General features: G+C 41.0%; 1 long non-coding RNA gene across 1 annotated transcript in view; it reads right to left on the bottom strand.

Annotated features, from left to right (window-relative positions):
- Positions 1 to 20007, bottom strand: part of LOC146562412 (uncharacterized) — a 39348-nt gene that overhangs the window by 18685 nt on the left and 656 nt on the right. Inside the window, exon 2 of the long non-coding RNA XR_014894644.1 lies at positions 6952 to 7049. This is a non-coding gene — a long non-coding RNA (uncharacterized LOC146562412). The remainder of the gene's footprint in view (positions 1 to 6951; positions 7050 to 20007) is intronic.

Genomic DNA, 20007 nt, shown 5'->3' with positions numbered 1-20007 from the left:
GCCCATGTTCATTAAGCCAGGAAGCAGTGTGATCTTTTCTTTTTGTCTCGGTCCTGCCTCTTTTACTCTCTCATGCTCCTCTCATCCACCTCCCCCCACTCCCGCTCCTCTTTTTCTTTTTCTCCCTCCTCTTCTCTCTGCCCCCCCCCCCCCCCCCCCCCCTCTCTCTCTCTCTCTCCGGCACTGGATGGGAAAGGTGATACAAAGGTGGTATGACAGGCAAAACATCCCTCACCATCCCAAATGCAAAAAAAAAAAAAAAAAAAGGGGAACAAAGGGCAGGTGGAAGGAATAGAGTAGATGACTTTTAGAATGATGAAGGATGGAAGTATCGATGAAAGGCTGAGAGGGAAAGACGGGGTAGAGAGGTGTGTTGGAAGAGAGGAGGATATGGAAACAAGAGGGAGATGGTGAGAAAAAAGACACAATGATAGTGTGAAAAAAAAAACGCGGATCAGAGAAGGACCTCTCACTACCTTCCTCCATACCTCTCTTTTTCTTCACTTCCCCCGCCCGTCCCAGCTTCTGTTACTGCCAGGTTCCCACCTGCTCCTGCTCTCTTCTCAACACCCCCACCACCCCTTTTCCCCCTCTTGCCCCTTTTTTACCCACCTCTCATTCCCATTTCCCTCTCCCCCATCTTTGGTTCACTTCTTAATTAGAGCCGACTGGACAATAGTACCACTGTTGCCCATGTTTGGAATCCTGGACTGAAACAATCGCTGTTTACCCAAGCGGTGGCACAGCCTAGACTCTCTCCTTCATTATAGCTGGGCCAAGTCTGATTACTTCTGTTCTGCAAGTGCTAGAATACACCACTGAGCCCGCCACTACGACTCATCCACTTTCCCATCTTTTCAGTCATAACTTCAGCTGCTCCCAGTTGCTAGCCTTAGTCTCCTTTTGATTTACATATTCATTACCAATGACCAACAGAACCGCATTTACTACAGGAGGAGAATAAGACGGATAAAGAAGCAGAGAAAGCAAAACAGAGACGAGATGGGTTATAAATGATAAAGTATTTCAAAAAATCATTTGTTGAATCTGGTCTATTTTCAAAATGACCTTCATAAACTAGGACAAAGCTAATTTCTTTATTAAAAATTCCCACCGGGGTTGAACATGCTGCAGGCAGTGGCAGCATGACTGACTGCAAGAAATAAGAGAAAGCTCTCTTTCCATAATGGTCTGAGATAATAAAAAAAATGGCATGGAGGTACTGTTATCAAGCTGATGCTTGTGGCGAAGACACGCTGAATCAGTGGATTGAAAGCCTTTTCACTCAGCCACATCCCCTCAGCTCTGTGGCTTGTAACAGAAGTATGCTACCAGCACTATGCAAAACAGCATCATGAATATGCGTAATTAGGTGGGACTAGTGTAATTTTTCTGGGTTATGGGATGTGACATTTGTGGGGCAGGAGCATACATCAGTGCAAGCCCGACTGACAAATGCAAATCCCTTTCTCTGCAATAAGCCTTTTTACACTTTGCAATACAAAATATCCACTTTGCTTTTATTCACCTAATAGCTGTATGCAAAAAAACAAAAAAACATACACAGGTGCACGTTTACACTTTGCATGCATAAACATAATAAAGACACTAAAAAAGCGCCTTGAGAACACAGCACAGCTTGTGTATTTGAGCACAAACTCTCAATCACACTCCATTTTAACAACACAGAGACAGGTAAGCACAGTACATTTGTGTTTAGACAAAAAAACCCAGCAGCAATAAATGAAGGCCTAGTTGCTTTTAAAGGTAGCGGACACGAGGGCATCACAATTACTTCATGATAATAATGAAAAGCACAAATCGATACAAAAAGTCAAATTAAATGTGTCTCAGAAAGACTTAAAGGATGCCAAGAGTCCAGCAGGAAGGTTAACAGAGGGCTGATACGTCACTGTGTTTAACAGAGCTACATATCCTTTGATAATGAGCTTTTAGCAGTATTGTTTAAACCACAAACAATCCTCTAAGACAACCCCAATCGAAACTATATTGTTAGGAAATTTATGCAAGGTAAGATTTTCTGCTTTTTTTCTAGATTTCATTGAGTTATGCTGTTATGCCTGTTATTGTATACCTTGTGTTTTTTTCTCCTCTCCTTTTCATCTGAATTGTATTCAATTCAGATGAAATTTCAAAAGACCGGAACACATGAATTCACAAAAAAAAAAGAAAAAGGAAAATGACAGGTACATGGCCAGGGGTACATTGCCAAAAGTATCTATTAATAATTGGATCATATTCTTATACAACCAGGCACACTTGCATACACACACAAGCATGCACACTTTCAACACACCTCTCTAGCTCTTCAGAGAGAACCAATTTATACATACTGTACTGAACCCCCCACCACCACCTCTCATCTCTCTCTTTGCCTTGCCATGCCCCTTTTCCTTTCCCCATTCACCCATATAGACACAAACACGCACACACACACAGAGACACGCACACATAAACACACCGGCACGCAAAGCACCCTGACACAATCCACCACCCTGCCACACATACCGAAGGGGAGGACACATCCCTCATAGCGCCCAGGAAATTAACTTGACATTTGATGCAGACAGAAAAAAATATATTTTGGTGGGGGAAGGAAAAAAAAAAAAAAACAAAGTGTACCAAAGCAGGGATAGCATAAACCCAGCCCTTGTTCACCCTTCCCCACTCCACCCTCCTTAAGCCCAGGGATGCATTCGAGGGGGATTTTAGCGATCTGCAATGCAGACGCCACTGGGTGCCCATGGAAAAATGAGCTTCATCTTTTGCCTGTCCTTGCCAGTATATGCTGTCTGTCCTTCTTTGTTTCCATCTTTTATGATCTAGCCGCTCCATTTTCATATCCATATTCGTGCAGATTTTATTTGGAAGGAACTTGAAAAATATGTGCCACACTTGATGTTGCTTGCATCTCAAATTGGCCACACCCTCTAAGATATTCTTTGTGAATAAATATGATGAAGGATGATGATGTTTTAATTTGTTTCAACTTGGCTTTTTTTTTTTTTTTTTTTAAATTTAGCTGTTATCTGCTAAAACCTTGGAATGCTACACCCACTGCTATTCTTTCGTTTACATGCAATATTTAAATAGCTTTGCAAATCTGGTTAATCACTCCAAAATGAATAAGCGTTTAAGAAAGCAAAAAGCAATAAACGGTCTATTGGTTGCAATTCTGTGCAAAAACCAAAGCAAACACGGATGTTTCTTTAGCAGCGCACCTAAAATTTAACGCAGCAGACTAGAAAATAAAGCGCAGCGTGATCTTGCATAAGATTAACATAGTCTTGTAGTAACCTCAGCAAGGAGCCCAAACACTGAGAGCGAGAGCAAGCCACAGTTAATACATCATTATGCCCTGCTACCGTTTATACCCGTGAACACACACAATGTGCAGCGAGACTGCAGACCAGCTAGTGTCTGTCTCAATATCCCCTGCATTAGACATGCAGGAATGTTAACATCATTATGCACAATTGTGAGTGTGTTTTTGTGTGTGCCCTCCCCCCCTTTTTTCCTCCCCTGCCATATTGTGTCTGCGGGTTGGTCCGTGTGTGTATGTGTGCACGTGTGTGTCTGAAAGAGGGCGGTGTTATTTAAATATGATTGTTTGCAGGCGAGCAGAAGGCATTACTGACTGTTGACTGTTGTCTTGATCAGCTTTGGTCATCGGGGTGAGATGCTACAGGAATTAATTTCAAATAAATAAATATATTGTGCAAAATGTTCAGTTGTTGATAAGGATTTTATTGGGTAACTGCAGGATTTATATTCAAATAAGGTATGAAAATGAAATACAAGCAGGGAAATCTAAACCAATAAATACATTTCAAGAAAAAACAAAACAAAAAACATTTCATCTAAAAAAAAATGCTATGCAATTTAGGATGTAAGTAATGTGACTTTGAGTTTAGTAGACCACAAATTATTCTTTAAGGAATTCTATGCTGATGAAACTGTGATGATGCAGTAACCCTGTCATGGCTCTGAACATCCACATTAACAGCCAATTCTAATATCAAGAAATATAATGCAAGCATATTGCTTTTTAGAGGTAGAGGGAAAAGGACCTGGCTGTCTTCACCTAATCCCTACAGTTTCTGTATCACGTACGATAAAGTTTTCACTGTGATGGCAAGGAGGAGGGGTGTGACCGTTATTAGCATGGTGTCACTAATATCTGCTCTGCATTTTTCTGAGGTGGTGCAGCCAAAATATTGCATCATCCCAGCACGCACGCTCACACAGACACACGCATGCTTTTTGCAGCCAGTGAATCACATTTGCATTCACTGCATTTACAATAGCGTCCTCAATGAGCACTATACATTTTGTTGCATCATAAAAATGGAACGCGGTTCTCCGCAAATAATACAAATCCATATATCGTTTATGCATTGCGGGTAAACAGAAATAAAGAGGAATTTATAAGGAGAAAGTCTTGAGAAGAGATTTACAATGAGATTCAAAAGCAGTAAAGCAGTATTCTTCAGTTATATGACACAACTTAAAGAAAGACTGTGTGTGTGAGTGTTGTATACAAAGTCCTTGGCATCCCTCTCTGCTTATACAAACTCCCCCCCTCCTGCTACTACGCTTTCTCTTGCTGCCAGCAATTTGCATGTATTTGCATGATTTTTACGATGTGCATATCCTTTGTTCTGACTGTATGGTGATGCAGAAGAAAGCCTCCCTAAGCAGCGCTATTACACAGCCCACTGAAAGCTACTTAGATATTATATGAAAAGGGGGAAAAAAGAACTGTAGCTTTATATATTTTAATTATGAATTGATAAGATGAGATGTGCACAAATACCAAACTCATCCTCTGGTGCATCCGTGATTAGAATGAAGGGTGTTGGGGGTGGGAGTGGGGAAAAAAAGAGATGAGGATGTTCTAGTTTTGTGGAATTTTTGAACAAGCATGGAAAAGACATATTATGCTAAGAGGCATGAGCATCTGCAATATATAGCATGGGGAAAGGATTGCATCCAAGCATGAAATATGGAATTACTTGACAAATAGGAAATAGGAAAATTATAGATGGAAACTAAATCATTGAAGAGAAAGAGAGAGGGAGAAAAAAAACTTTCAGTATTTTACAGTGTGTTTTTTAAATAATTCACTTTTTCTCCCTTAATTTCCACTTTGATTTTACTCATCCTTTTCTTTTTTTTTTAAATTGTCTCTTCTTGTATAACCTGATCATGAAGAATGAAGCCTTCATATTTACTGTGCTGTTAATACTGTGCAAAATTGTTATTTTGCTCTTTGGGATTGGACGAATGCGATGCTTTCTCGTATGCTGGCATCTTTTGTTCTGTGCTGTTGTTTTATCTACGAAGACCAGACAACATGCGCGCACGCACGCACGCACTCGCACACACATACACACAATGACACTTTAGTGCTCCTTAATCATACAGACACATGCAGATGACTTCATTAATCGCTGTGGGATAGCACTGATGATACAGAAGCCGGCCTGCAAAGACTCGAGGGTTTCGCTGAATGCAGGCGGCACATTATAAATACTTACTCCCGCTGGCACCCTAATAGTAAGCAGCTGTACTTCAAATCTGCATGACTGATAGATGATTATGACTATAGCATAACAAATGAGGTGATGGAATATAAACAAACAATACTGTGTAGCAGACATCCTTTATTTTTTATTAGTGCTTGTTTTAATGGTCGACAGATATGACTAAAGGAAGATTTACAGTGTAAATATTTTTGTGTTGTCTAAGTTGTGTGAGAGAGGGAAAGAGAATGAGGGTGAAATTTAAGACTTCTACAGACTTTTGCAGTGACTGCTCCTACCAAGTGACTTGCCCTGACCTTCTAATTGGCTCTTCTGAGAAGTCCACCGAATGCGTACGAGTACTGGGAGTAATTAAGAACAGTAATGCCACAGGGCACTGTGACCTAAGGGTGCTAATATGCCACCATACCGGCGCTTCTTCTTTCTTTTTTTTCTTTTTTTCAGCATCAGCAAGAATCAAACTAAGAATATATGATATATATATGGAATATTATGAGGAATATTTGCTCTTGCTGTCAGCTAATTTAGAAAGAATTTCATTCTTATGAGAACCATTCATTAAACTAATCATTAAAATATCTGTCTGCCTACGATTGCATAAAAATGTTGCATGTGAACAGCAAGATGCCTTGCACGTAATTAGTGTTAATGTGCGGGTTCTGGTAGCTAGAGGAGATGTTTCTTTTGCAATCACTTCCTGGTTGTAGTTACTGTTTGTGTGTGCATTGTTGTGATGATGAATAGTGAGCAGTAACCTCTGTTTCCCCCGTGCTTGTTGTCTTTGGTATCGACCACAGGGCAAAGAATGGGTCATGGGATTTGATATTGCCCACGATCACGTTGCCTGAGCTCCCTTCAAACCGCTGTTATTCTGTTTACTGTGTCCTCTGGACCACTGCTAACATCTATGCCTTTATCCAACACACACGGGCTAACTTTGCTGCAGGCAAACACACACACACACACACACACACACACACACACACACACATCGGTGGAGATAGGCATAGAGGAAAAAAAATCAGTCAAAACAACTGGCAACAAAGAAATTTGGATGTTCCAACAAAATTCTTTATTATTTTGTATTCAAAACATCCAAATGAGTTTCAAATGCATAATAAGACCGCAACATGTGTCTAGCAAATCGATAATTCAATTATGTTTTATAGAATAAAACAATTATTAATAAAAAGCCAAGCAAGAAATTGGTACAGAGTGTTTTACTGAAATGTTTTGTCCTTGAACTACCAGAGGTCACAGTAAACTCATGTTTCTGATAGATACACAAAATGCACTAAAACTAAATGTTCATACACGTTCATTTCGAACAGTTTAGACCAACAACACACACACAAACACATACTTGGTTTATTAAAAAGCTCACCTCGTGTGGGTCCATTAGAGAGCAAAACCCCCGAAATCTTGTGTTGACCTCTACTTCCTGCTGCAAGCAGTTCCTCTCTCAGCTTCCTTTCTCCAGCACTGCAGCAATGAAAGACATACACAACACAAGCAGGGAGTGTTTACCAAGCGGTAACCTTTACTTGTTGAACAGCTCTTCCTGAGCAAATCACAATTAACGGGTTTTCACCAAAAAAACATCAGAATGACAGCAAACACACAGTTATATGGTTAAGGAGGGAAATAGCTAGCATAGCTAAGTTTGCTTGGAGGAATTCAAATTGGCAATAACTTTGTGCAAATGTCTTCTCAACCTTTACTCTTTGCCACAAATAGTACGCCAAACCTGGGACCTTACAGAACATGAACGGCTGACTTGCGTATCACTTGAAGGTCATGGCAAGCAGTTTTGCATACTTCAAAATATCATTATAAATCTTTGCTCAAATGTTAAAGTTTTTGCTGCGGCGTTTAACGCTATAATATTAAAAGAGTCTGCTATTTCTTGTAAACTGCCTGATTATCTCTGGTGTATGCCAACACACTTTCTGCAGCCATGTTGTTTGAGTAATGCATTTGAGGTCAGAGATGGTCATTACAGACTGCAGCAGCCTATGAGGATAGTTTGAGACTTAATTTGTGACTTTATCCAGCGAGCCACCATGTGAACCTGAACACATCCTTAAACAATCAGGATTATTTCATTTTAGCTTCTCATTTTCTGGCCTTTTGCCCCCTGTATATGAAATATGACCGGTGGAACTCTCCTCACCTTGAGACAGAAGTCAGTTAAAAAATTGGCCCGATGTCAGAAAGTTGAACATGGATGACAAAGCGTGCACTTTAGACATAACACTTCTTTAGGTTTCGCCGCTCTCATGTGGTGCTTATGACTCATTAAGAGGCTATGTACAGAAATATACTGTAGGCTACTATGTAGTCACTTTAGACTGGCTTTCTTTCCTCCTGTGTTCCCAAGTGATTGCGAGACTCTTTTAGCGAGTCAGTGTCAAACTGACAGGTGCCACATTTTATTAGAGCCCTGTATTAAAGCTCTCGCGCATGTGCAAAACAACACATTCACCCTTGCAGTGCGTGCTGTAAGAAGTAATTAATAATGCATCTACGACATCTTATTTTTCCCATTTACTTGCCTTTTTATTTCATCAAATACAGGTTTTACAAGCGCATTGATATCAAGCACCCTGAAAGAAACGTGGAAGTCTTGCATCTCTAAATTCAATCAAGACTTCGGGAGTAAAAAAAGAACAAAAAAAAAGAACCTAAATAAATAAATAAATCACTGAGATATCGGTGCATATTCTCATACTCCCCACTGCAATGTTCCACATATTTCTGAGTGTGTTTTGCGGTCGTGTGGCAAACCAGTGTGCGTGTGTAAGTGTCTGCATTCGTGTGTTGCTGTGTCTATGTGTGTTTCTAGCCCTACGGCAGAGTTTAGGGTAACTATACAGCATTCCCCCTCCACCTTCACCCTGTTCCCTTTGCGGCTTGTGTGACTTGTCTCATCCCATCTCCCTCCTGCTCCTCTATCTCCCTGCTTCGCTCTGCTCCCCTTGCTCTCCCCACCACAACGCTTTGAGCCTACATGTGTGTTGGGTGGATTGGGGGGCTGGTAGAGGTGCTACACTCTACCAAAAAAAAAAAAAAATTCAAGCCGGCTTTCTTTTAAGCGACACTGTGGTGATGCATTGGATGCTAAATATAATGCAAATTGCAGACGTATACATATCACAGGCAATCGCGCACCGAGGCAATAAAAGACAACATAAAGGGAAATGTACACGAGCCATAAAATGATTATCTTGTGTGGAGAAACATTTTTTTTTTAAAAAAGCCCATTTAAGTGAGCTGCAGAGATTTGGAAGAGATTGTAAATTAAAATGGGGAAAAAATTACGACTATTTTGACTGAAGTGACGCAGGATTGACGGTGTCTTTCCCACATTGTGCGACACCTTCCAATTGCACCTGCCTATATGACAAAAGGGAGTAGTCGCAGAACAAAAGCATTTGCTTTATGAGAGGTGTGTCTTCTCTCCACCACCGTGGCTTACAGTGTTTCATTATCCAAAGTCAAGGTCTGCTTTGCCACCCAGCTCCCCCATGCTGCCTGTCTCATTTCCTCTCAGTAACAATCCATTAGCCAACGCGAGATTCAAACTCACAGCCTTTTAATTATTCTCACATCTTTGGCAATGCGCCAGGGCATACCACTCATCAGAGGAAACCGGGAGGTAGGGAAGGGGATCAGCTGATATTGTGTATATACTTTATGCATGGAAAACTGGGACAACAGGCAAGTGTGCAAGGACACAGAATTCACATGGGAATAATTACACGTAATCTTTGAGACAGTTTCAATGTATAAGGATGGCAACTCACAAATGAATAGACTAACAGCAATGCACATCCACGTACGGGAGTTAACGGCCATTTTAAGCTAAATCTTGAAATTGTAGCGAGAGCCAAATTTCCTTCAGTAACATACTTTCCCCAGATTGGTGAGCCCCATATTTTTTGGCGTGTAAGCTGTGTGTGTGTATTTGTCATTGTATGTGTGTGTGTGTGTGTGTGTGTGTGTCTTTGCCTGAATCCTTGGGATGATGTGTGGCATAATTCATCTTGAATAATTTCCTGCACATTCTTTTTCATGCTCAGGAGCACTTCACGATGAAAGGGAATGCTAATGCTGCGTCTGTATCTGACTGCACAATGTTTGTTTGTGCGCTGGGGATGTGATTGCGTGTGTGTGTGTGTGCGCGTGCCCGTTTGTGCCCGTGTGTGCCAGCTCACTAAGCACATTTATGATAATTAACAGATAGGAGAGGTCAGCTAAAGTGTGTGTATGCGACAGCGAGAGTGAGTAAGAGAGAAGGAGACAGAAAATGATAGGGAGAACAGTAAAGCGTTCATTTACATAAACTTACAATATTGTCAGTGCCTTTCTTAGCCTGCTCTGTAGCGTTCGTATTGTCATTTTTGAAATTTTGAAATTTTGAAATCTATATATATCTATATAGATATATATATATAAAGAAATAGTTGGAGTGTCTCATTACAGTGCTTTCATCGAGGCCTTAACGAAGGCTCCGCTGAAAATTGTTTCCAGGGATAAAAATACACTGACGTGCCAAATTGAAATTCCCAAAATATTAGCAAATGTGATAGCCGCAGTGCCGGTATTAGCGCTCGTACACAATAAGCGGCGAGCAACAGAAAGCTAAACACAGGTCGATCTGCTAAGTGACAGTAATCGAAGGAATTAATAGATGCAAATGAAATGCTCGGCATGCATAGCTGCCGACGACAGTATCTGAATAATTGACTCTCAGATCTGTGTGCTATCCACATGCTTCACGGAAATTTGTATGCATTAATGTGTATGCGTGCGTGTGTCTATGCCAGCGGACATTTTAGGTCTACCCTCCCCACAATCTCACTACCGCCAAACGCCTTAAGATGGTGGCACCTTGAGGCAGAGAGAGACACTCTTACAGAAAGCCAGTCTCCTCCTCCCTTTCCCCCCCTTCTTTCTCCTCAGGTCCTCATGACAACACAGGACAGCCCCCCCCACCCCCACCCCCCTTCCTAACCCTTAGCCCCCCTAATAAATATTTAATTCATCCCTCTCTAATAAGGATATTAGGCGAGTACACCCCAGCCCTGGCGTATATGCATGAGTCCTTTCTCATCAAATTTACATAAAAGGGCCAGATGCTAATGCGAGTGTAGCAACTACTGCTCACCATTCTATATGCAGTGGTAGTGCTTCCTCATCCAAGTGCTCATATAATTTAATTGCTGAACAGCATATATTTTTCAAACGATTCTCCGTATTCAAATTTGTAGCCCGGCCTCAATACCACATGCCTTACAAAACGCGCGACGATGGGCATATTTTAATTGTAGGGGATGCGCGTCTAAAATATTTGCGCTTATTTAATTTTTTTTGCGAAGCCCCTCCTCTCATACATAATTACAGAGGCACTTGATATGAAAAAGGAGGGGAAAAACAATGAAAAAGGGCGTTGTGTTTTACACAATCAAGAGCCCGCTCAAAAATGAATTACTAATTCAACGATTAAAGCCAGTAGAGTTTGGGAAATTGCGTTAGGATGACAATGCAGAGATAGTTTTATAATAGGAAATGATTATGAAAACAATGAGAGGCAATTTGAATTAAAACTGCACTTTGGAAGCAAGTATCTAGATACTGACAGATTGCGGTTGTGTACACAATGTGTTCTATATTTAAGAAAACAACATCTGAGTGTGCGTTGCCCTAACACCCTAACACCATCTAAATGCAGAGTATAGCACGCAGTCTTGTGTATGTAATTAATAGAGAATGAATTATGCAGTGACACCAAATGTATTATTTACACGCTTTGAAGCAGGTTTCAGATGCAAGTGTACTAATTCATTTATAGTGCATAGTATTTGCATAATCAAAAGCCAGCAGAGCACAGATATAGACAGGCAGACAGCCAGATTCAGACTTTAGCAAAAATAGCACTTATGCGTACAGCCTTAGTCTGCACTGCTGCTGCCACAGTGCTGATATCTTATCGTACAGCCACGAAGCTGAAAGCATATTTTACTAGTAAGTTGTTGTAATGTTAGATTTTAGGGAATTACAAACATCTTATCAGCTTAAAAAACACTCCATTAAAAACTTCAACAGGGGGTGCAGGTAAATAGTAAGATAAGCTATATATCAACTTGGATTTCAATTATTTATTTATTTATTGATTTTTAGACAATAAGGTGGGAAATTCTTTTTCTGTTTTTTTGTTATGCATTAAAAAGAGCTGGCTTGTATTTCCTCAAAATTCCCTCCTATGTCTGTTTTTTTTTAATTGTCTTGAAATTGAGCTTTTTGTGGAATATTTTTTACACTGTGATTAACTTTAAAGGTGATGCATAAAATATGGGGGGAAATGTAGGGTGCTTTGAGAGCATAGCATGCATACTGGCGATGCAGATTAATAAGATTTGGGTTTGGGTTAAGTGAGGGGGTTAGAAGTGTCAGTCTTGGAATTACCAAATTTCAGCTTCACTTTTGCCTTTCCTTAATGTTCAGTTAATGGAATAAAGTTCAGAGTTTTACGCATGCTCAGAACATTTTCAGATTATCATAAGATAGTTTTAAATGATGAATGTAAACTCATTTTGGTTCCAGTTTTGAAGTTTTGAAGATGAAATTTTTAAACATAGTCAAATAATTTGACAGTCTACTTACATTTTATTTCTAACATCATACTAAAAAAGATTAATGATAATATTAACAGAGCTCATAGTTGCTGACAAAGGCAGGATTACACCATACAAACAACAAAAATGTGTTGCTTTCAAACTCAATCCCATTATGTTGCATAACAGACATTTGACAGTTAAGTGAGGTGTCTGACTAACATGTCGGTCATGCATATCCACACAGTTAGTTGAAAGAGGGGGGGCATACAGTGTGGCAGAGCACAGCATACCCGCTGCTCCCCACAAGACATTCAAGTGGCCATGCATGATGTCATTAAAAAGGGCTGGGCCATGACATTCTTTAGTGGATTATTGGCAAGTTATGGTTGGCTGGTCTGTTATGGAGAGTGGCTGATCAGATCCCTGTTAATCAGCAGCGACACCCTTAGTGAAGTTAGTGACACTTTTAAGCGTGCGTGTCTGTAAAACACGAATTTGCTATCTCAGACTCTGTTTTGTGTTATATATCGAGACGCTTATGAATTTTTCACGAGCTAGATTACCATAATGACTTCAGTTTATGAATTTAAAAAAAAGAGGAAACAAGAAGAAACCTGAAGCTAATCAATTAACAAATGTCAGGGATTTAAGCAAAAAGATGTAACCTTACACAAAAAGCTGTGTTTACGCTAAGCCACGGAGACAGGGGTAGGTGGCATTCTAGTTTCTTGCATAAAACACTCTGTATTCACCTGCGCACACAGACACGCACACAAACACACACGCTGAAACTAGGAACCTGTCCTGCATTGGCAGGGACTGATGCTGCCATGCGCAAGGTGATCTCACCTACCGTTGCCAAGGCGACACCAACCAGAGGGAAAAGTTTATTGTGTGTGCGCATGCGTCTGTGTGTATGTGTATGTGATTGTGACAGAAGCTTGAGCTGGAAGAAGAGAGGGAGGAGTAGGAGAAGGAGGGCCTGCAGGAATTCACATTGTGCCTGGCTTGTTTAAGGTTTATGCCTCATTCACTTACTACCCTTTATCAGGGGAAATACTGAACTGGCTCATTCAATTATCAAGGCAATGAATTCAGCACAGTCGTGTTGTTAAAATAGCAGGCCAGCGCTTTATTGGAGAAAAGACCAACATATGGGGAGGAAAAGAGGTCCGTGTCAATTAATTTGCATATGCTATATGGAGAGACAAAGATAAACAGGAAAACATGGAGGCCTTCATGCATACATGCTCACACACTGACAGGCATGCAGACGCATACAAGGATGCACAATGCAGGCATACACGTAAGGTCCACCACACTTGCACAGCGCTACTCATTTAGGGAAACAGACAAAACAATCCCCCCTACTACCAGCTGGTAATGTTGAATTCTATTAGTGATGAAGAGCTAACTCAGACTATAGGAGTCATCTGCTCATCAATGGGTGGTGGTGGCCTAGGCTTGCTCCACAGCCATGAATGCACTGAATTCATTACCCCTGGTGCACAGATGGTGTCTGGCCGCCTGTCTCAAGTTCAAGTTCATGTCCAGGGGACACACACACACACACACACACACACACACACACACACACACACACACACACAGATATACACAAAAAGAGTGAGACATGGCCCAAGCCAGACAGACGTTGTTGACTGAGACACAGCTATTGTTCCCTTTCATCAACATGACTGTGGTAGTCTCACTAGCTATCCACGATGCATGGTAGGGCATAAACGCCACTATGTAGATACACATGATGTCTTTTTTTTTTTAAACTAAGTGGCTGTAACTAACTAAGTAGCGTGTATAATTCTGTATACCCACAATCTGCCAGCTTTTCTAGCTGCACAGGAATATATATATATGTATATATGTGTATATATATATATATATATATATATATATATATATATATATATATATATATATACATATATATATATATATATATATGTACATACGTGTGTGTGTGTGTTACCTGTATGAGAACTATATACTATATTCACATCCTTTGTCTGGCGCACAAATTATCCAAGTCTGGTACATACTATAAACCTGCTATTGCACCTGCCTTACACAGCACAGAGGCACAGAGGAATCACATAAAGCGCCCAGACACATTCACATAAAATATGCTGATTGCACGGCCAATGAATATGAAAACACCTTCTATGATGGTCGTCATGGTTATGTTACTCAACAAATCAGGTGACAACAGTGGTGTGGCAGCAGTGGACTGCATGTGTGAACATGGATGGAAGGCTAACCGATTATATATATATATATATATATATATATATATATATATATATATATATATATATATATATATATATATATATATATATATATATATATATATATATAGATACGAGAATGAGAGCCTTGTTTGTATACTATACTGTACTAGGAACACCTCCGTGAATAATATAAAAGCTTCCTCACAGACTGGAGGACACTTAACTAATTTAAGGCATATTTTAGAGACCATGCACAACAGAAGATGCACATTTTCAGGATCAGTTAAATGTAAGTTTCAGATGGGGCCAAGTAATCATCACATGTAGAGAATCCTATTGATTATTTTTTGGACTTATGGCAGCAGTGGCTTCCACTTCATATAAAACCAGCATTTTGAACCAAATTAGAATTTAAAAGCCCAAAAACTACACAAACGCTAGCCGCCAATCATACTGCATCTTCCCTGCATGCAGCAAAGGAGGTTATTAAGTAGGAGAGACATGCAAGTGTGATTTGCAACTGTTTGAGACCTGATGCTGCTCTCTCCTGGTAATAGCACAACCAAGCATTACATTTCAAATTCTATTCACAAGCCTTGAACTAAGGTCCATTAGTGACTACTAGGATAGATCAGCAGCATACACAAATTCAGCATATATGCTTTTTCTTTCTTTTTCTTTTTCTTCTTCTTCTTCTTCTTCTTCTTCTTTTTTTTTTTTTTAAAGAAAACCAATATATATATATATATATATATATATATATATATATATATATATATATATATATAGCATAATTTGTAATAAGGACAGGCTGAATATGCCACAGTCGAAAATTTGGCTAATGACAGGCTATGAGATGTTGCCTTAGTGACGGAGGCATTTTTTTAATTTTTTTTTTTTATATTCCTGACTCCGAGTTGACATTTGGTGTGCCCCCCAGACTTAAAAACACTGTTCTCTTTCATAACGCTAGACAAGGATTTCAATCGACTTAACCGAGGACAATAAGACTTGTTTTATTCACCGCAGCTCGGCCCAAATTGTGTTCTCAAATTTCTTTCGGCCAAACGACCCGGTATTGTATGCCGTCTTTGACAGGGGTCGGGAACAAGAGACACTAGTTTTGTCTGACGGTGTGAGAAAGTCTGCAAGAGACCTTTTCAGCAAAGCCGGTGTTGAATTCAGCCACTGTGCCTCTGTTTAACACGGCACCTAAATAATCCTCTGTTGCAAAAGACTGTGAACATATGCTGAACTTGAAATAGGACTTAATCAGATGGGGTTTTTTAATCTGAACTTTTTTAAAAAAGAAAGGGAAAAAAGAAAGGAAAAACATACACTGTGAATGGGAGTACAAAGAATGAAAATGAAATTAAATCTGTAAATATTCAAAATAAACAGGCAAGCTGGAAACACGTGGGTTGCAATGGAAACAACCTCTCATTTTTAAGATCAGGCAATCATCGAGAAGGCTAGCAGGCATCTTCGCAAGCTTACAGGCGTTAAAAGCTCGAATCTACAGCACCATGAGTGATAAACTTCTTTTACTGGAGGAAATGTGTTTTCTTTTTTTAAAGGCCCGTCTGAGGGAGGCAGTTAAATGTGCGTTACAACGCTTGGTCCCATGTGTCACCCCACAGTTTTATCTGTGCCAGCTAATTTTCTACCCCCGACATTGTTTTCTTAATCTCAATTAGGACGTTCGCGGTCAAGTTCAAATACAAAGTGCTGAGCTGTGATTCATTCAACTGCTCCAAGACTCATTTGCAAAATTATTCTCGAGGAAAATGCCCGGATACGCGCGCACACAGGGCACATGCGGCCATAAACCGCAGAGTTTTAAAATAATGACACCCCCCCCCCACCAAGTCCTCATTATCACTTGCTACAATTGTGGAGACATTAACGCATTCAGGACCGTTACTACTCCAAGTTTAGGAGCGCCGCGTCGGCTGGGGCTGGGAAACGTCGCCTCTTTCTTTGGGGATGCAGATGAGTCTGGTGCACTTGACGTCTTTTCATGACCCCTGTCGTCCCCCATCCCCCCACCCAGCCCCTCCAGGTCCTCACGGCGCTGTCTGTCATACTGGGCCTGGGCATGGCATTGCCACTTGCCCCACCGAGCGTGGGAATGGGATCGTCCAGTCGTTCACATCTCCTGCACTGCGGTTAACGGAATCAATTAAGCGGGCCCGATCCCCCACCCCCTCCCACCCCAACATCTCCCCAATCCCCTCCCTCCCTCCTGTCCTCCCTCTTCTGCCACCTCCCTCCTGCTTTTACCCCTATTCCCCACCTCTCTCTCTCTCTCTCTCTCTCTCTCTCTCCATTTTTGTCACTCCAGTATATGTCCTAATTATTACTGTTTGGAATGCCAGCGCCGTTTCCTGGCCGGACTCGATCATGCTGGAATAAGAAGCATGGAGTCGTACACGTGGATTACTACAGAAGCTCTTAATGCCAATCTTTAATGCTCCCCATAAGCTTAAAAACTACATTTAGATTGAAAACAATTTGTAGAAAGTATGAAACAATTTAACATAAGTGTTTCAGTCTAAGGAAAAGTTCAGCGTGCGTGTGTGTGTGTGTGTGTGTGTGTGTGTGTGTGTGTGTGTGTGTGTGTGTGTGTGTGTGTGTGTGTGTGGTTAAATGTGGATAAGCTTGCACGTGTGTAAGGGGAGGGAGGGATACAAAAATGATAATAAATAAAAGAACAAAAATAAACCCATTTAGATGAATCACATCTACAGTCTCAGGTCCATGGGGAAACTGAGTAGGAATAGGTGGTCCAAAAGTCCTCGACGAGTCTGGAAGTAGTTTTTACTTTCGGTTATCTAGCTTTATGACGAGCAGAACACTCATACAGCTAGATAACCAAAGATAACAACCCACTTCCCAATCTTCAGCAATAATCCACATGTGTATTTCATCTTCTGGTCTCCAAGTTTCCATCTCTCAGAACTCAAATATACATAGCGGTGGGGAAAAAAGTCATCAGTTTCCTGCTTCAAGTCACATTGTGCATTATATCCCTTATATTCCCTTATTTTTGTCGTTGAGGGGACCATAGTACAGCCCGAACTGTTAGACACCTGGTGTAAAAGAAAAAAAAAGATATATATTCCCAGTGTTAATGTCATATTCACTTGACATTAACCAGTATTACTGAGCTGAAGAGGGCCTTCAAAATCGCGGTAAGGTGTAGTCATCCTTGCACAGGGGCCATCATTTGCAATGCAAATAGCTTCAATCCCACAAAAGGCTCTTTCGCCTCTATTAAGTCGTTGTGGCAGTGGCAATAGATATCCTGCGAGGCCAGTGGAGAAGAAACGCGGCAGAGAAGGTGGGAAATCCTGTTTCCTGTGGAAAGTGCAATAACAGCAGAGGGAATTACGACGCAAATGTTTCGGATTATGAAGACAGGTGCTTGTTTTTTTTTTCTTTCTTTCTTTTTTGGCCAGAGTGTCAAGTTGTCCGCTCGCATCCAATGTGTACTTAAGGAAAGATAAAAACCGATGACTATGAGCCAAAGGGTCCGTTCTGCAGGCTTGCATGGTCGATCAGTCTGAAAAGGGGGGGATAAGGGCCATCCCCAAAGGATAAGGGGCTGGGGGTGGCCAAAATATGGACCAACCCCAGTGAGGTCAAAGGCCTCAGACCACGACAAAGTAACTCCGGTGATGTCATAAAAAAATCGCAAATGCAGCCTCATATCAATGCTCAATCTTCATCCATTACACAGAGCGCGTTGGAGTAAGTCCGCCTTGCAGCGAGCAGTCTGCACACCCTCTCTCACACAGGGATGAAAATGGATCGCAGAGGGAACCATATGTGGGGTTTTTTTTTTTACACAGAATGAGAGCGATACTACTGCTTTTAGTGGGAGACTCGAGCAGAAATTGCAGCTATTAAACAATAAAAACGAAACAACTTTGTGAGGAGAGCATCGCTGCGCTGCTTGAGCGCCAGCGTCTTCCTGTCTAGGCTGTATTTTTCTATTCGCAATAACACGGTACCCGTTTGCTCACTGCTCTGCTCCTCACACGAGACACATCTGTACAACAGGAGTCAAATTGCTCTCACGTGCTCGATCTTTGCGTCGAAATCCTTAATAGCCGCTTGTGTGTTGTTGTTTTTGTCTTTTTGCCATCGTCGCAATCAGATGGGCAGACTACAATGGCATTCAGGTAGGCTGCCGGTGTCGCCTCCCGCGGAATGAGACCCCAGCGCTTTTCCGCGAGGATGTTAACCCGCTCACTTTTTCCGTAGAAATGCAAGTAGTTAACTGATAGCTCGGCACAAATAGGTCAAAAATATAGGGGCTCTGTAAGTGTGTCAACAATAACACGCACATGGAACATGTGATGGATCATGCGCAGGAGCATGCAGCTGCAGGTTATCGAGTGCATTTCTTGTATCCTGTGCAGAACTTTGATTCTGTTCGAACTGCGAAAGGCTCTCAGCTCACAATAAAATAAAATTAAAAAGGTCAATCTCACACCTTGGCTGAGTCGGTTCATGCGTGCATATCGGTGATAAATTAACATCCAGTTATTTGTCAATGGCACATTAACTTTTTTTTCTCCTCTTCTTCAGGTGTTCCATTCACTTGCTACAGTTTTAGACCTGGCCCTCAAGTGTACTCTCATTTCGTGGATGGGAGGGGCAAAGCAGAGGTGTTTTAATGAGCAAATATGAGTCACAGGGCCTGTGCATTTCAATGGGGGATTACTCTACACACTTTACTCCTTCAAACGTTCACAGTCACATCTAGTAAATTCATATTTGCGAATCTCAGCTGTCCATTTCCAAACAACATATTCCACTCGCAACGTGATATATCCGAATTTGCCCAAATGCGATCTTCGCACAATGGAAAATGCCCCCAAATTATATAATTTACGCACACATTGTTAATGTCTTTATTTCTTTTAATGCACCGTAAGCTTCACCACATCCAAAAATCATCCTGTCCTTCTGTTGATCTGTTGGGTGACTAACTGCATATCATTGCGGTTTTCGATATAAAGCACACCTGATTAAGGTAAAGAGGGGTTCAGAATGGGCCTCCACACAGAGACCACGCTCTCATTACAGCTCACCGTTTTTCAGAGGTAAGACCTGCTGATCCTTGTGCAATTACAAGAAGCTGCATTTCCGCGAAAGTTAAAGACACAATGCCGAGAAGCCAAACATTTCAGAAGGGTGCAGTTCTCTTTGCAGTATTAGCTTTATTCGAACATACGACGCATTCATGCTAATAACACCTACATAAGTAAAACTGTACAACGAACGCTTTGTTTTTAAGACGGTGTGTGACGATTTTGGTGACGTTATTCATTCAGAGTAAAGTCAAACTTTTTTGTGTTTTTTGTGTCTTTTGTACCAAGACATTTCAGGTCCAAACACGGTGGATTCATTGGCGCTGAAGTATGCCTTATGTGGGTGTAATAATAATGTCAAATTTTGGACAGCACTTCTTTTTATGCTCGGCTGTTTTTCATAACCAGAGAGGACGAAAGAAGATTATCTCTGACGCACCCTTTACTCTAGTAAGACTGCTGACAATCT

This window comes from Mchenga conophoros, linkage group LG12 (genome assembly GCF_057382185.1).
Source record: "Mchenga conophoros isolate Kocher_MC1m ecotype Shallow Benthic linkage group LG12, M_conophoros_male_GT1.1, whole genome shotgun sequence".
Taxonomy (NCBI): domain Eukaryota; kingdom Metazoa; phylum Chordata; class Actinopteri; order Cichliformes; family Cichlidae; genus Mchenga; species Mchenga conophoros.
The sequence above is the reverse complement of the archived record's forward strand: the minus strand, read 5'-3'. Positions and strand labels throughout refer to the sequence as shown.